Genomic DNA, 2,154 nt, shown 5'->3' with positions numbered 1-2,154 from the left:
ATACTGACCTTCTCCATTAGATCACGCATTGCTGATTCCTGATGTGATCTCAACCTCTCAGTCCCATCATGACATCATCTACGTTTTCACACAGGCAGAGGCAGATGAACTGAATCCCATCAAGCAGCTCTGAGATAAAATAATCTCTCCACAGACATACTCTGTTTCATACTTAGGAAAGCCTCCAGCGCTACCCAACGTAAACGCCCTGCAGGCTGCTGGCCTTGGTGCATTCTCGTCACCGCGTTCTCTACAGACTCTGCTCATAAAGGTAACAGGCAGGACTTTCCTTGACATGCATCGCAAAGATGAGGTGAAACCGTCAGGCAGGGCTGGAGAAGCATGGGCTCTGCAGGGTGCACGTTCCTGTAGCGCTGCCCGAGGTGAGTGCTCTGATCACTACATTTCACATAAAACTCACTCACGTTTCTCAGCTCCAAAGGAAAAAAGTCCCCCTGTAAGCTTTTAGAAGGAGGGCCAGAGGACTGCTGGGTCACTGCTTGGAAAGGGCAAAGTTGGAGCAGAGCTTAATATTAGATTAGTGAGAAGTTTAGATGGAAAACACTCCAAAAGCACTTGTATGCTGTCTCATTACCGAAGGGTTTTCAATCATTCACAGGGCTTTGGCACCAGCATCCATGGTTGCAAACTGAACTCATCTGGAACGCAGTGTTCCCAGCAGCCATCACAGCCATTGGTTTAAGAAAGAACCCACATGAGAGGCTGAGGCAAAGACACACATGAAAAGCACAGAAACCTACCTTGTTGCTTCTGTGAGATTCTCAGGAACAGCGCACCGGAGAGGCAAGGATGGCAAAAAAGGGCCTTAAATAGCTGAGCAGAAAGATGGCTCTGATATGGCTTCTCTTGCAAGGACCACTCCTTCTTCTCCCCATCCCTTGATATTGTCCCTGCTTCTGCTTAAAAAATAAAATAAATTAAAAAAAAAAAAAATCAGAAGTTAACAGCATGTGACTCCTTTTCTTGACTGTGTAAATACCATTGCTTATGGCTATCCGCATGCCATTCTCCTGATTCTTAGAAAGCCTTAGATGATCTCAAAAATCTTCCCAGAACTATGACTGAAGATGGTTGTGAACATGGCAAAGCATGAACCTGAACGTGAACTGCAATTCGGCAGCCCGTGGGCAAATGTTGCTCACTTGCACCCATGTTTCCCTCCAAAGCTGGTGGCTTTGGATTCTGCACAGCCTGGTTTCTGTCGTGCCTCTGAGAGCCTGCAAGCACACCTCCTGCCTCCAGCGAGAGGTCCCCATCCCTCCTCCTCTGAAATGACAGGCTGCATTAGACCGTTCAGAATCACATTTGGTTCTCATTTTCTAACAGACACCCAAGATAATATTTTTAGAAGAAGCTATACTGGTATTTGCAAAAAATAGCCTTCTTTGCTTTTATCCCAAATGGGGTCTTTTCCAAGTTTCTTTTCCTACTTTAGTCATATCTCTACAGCTGTTTGCATTAAACAATCTGATTCTAGAAGAGCATTAATCAGACTATTTTTGGGCTCCTACTGCATGTGCCTTTTTCAGTGTCACAAGGCAAAAATACAATCAGCTCAACTATAATCTCATTTTCTTACCCAGTTGAGGAAGCCCCGGTCTGAGGGCCACATACAGGTGACAGCAGGTTCATTCAGTGTTTGGTGCCACTGATGTCTGTGCATCAAGAGGAGCAGCCTCCCAAGACTTGCCCACCACCACGGGGAGCCCGCCCTTACCGATCCTTCACAGTGAAAAAATTGCAGACCAACAGTCTGGGGCAATCCATCGAACCGGAAGGAGAGCCAACAGCATGGGCTGGCTTTGCCAGGTGCTGACCTGCCCGCCCGGCTGCCTTACTGTGGGGGGCCCTCAGAAATCCGCTGTGGGCACAGTTTTCTCTGCTTGGCTACATTTTCAGCTCTGCTGAAAGCCTGGCAGGGTGAGTGAAAAAATATCCCTGACGGCTGTGGGGGCTCTGCTTCCTGCCGGCAACAAAGCTTGAGGCAATTCAGCAGCGCAGAGGTGAGCCATAGAAACAAAGACAGGTTTGTTTGGGATTTTGTAGCAGATTCCTGGAAAAAGGACCTAGGTTTAATGAGGTGTTGCAGCAGCAAAGAAAGCATGGGGTGTTGGTGTCTGCAGATGGGCTGAT

This window comes from Phaethon lepturus, unplaced genomic scaffold, assembly GCF_000687285.1.
Source record: "Phaethon lepturus isolate BGI_N335 unplaced genomic scaffold, ASM68728v1 scaffold11046, whole genome shotgun sequence".
Classification (NCBI taxonomy): Eukaryota; Metazoa; Chordata; class Aves; order Phaethontiformes; family Phaethontidae; genus Phaethon; species Phaethon lepturus.
This window is presented reverse-complemented; position numbering follows the sequence as displayed.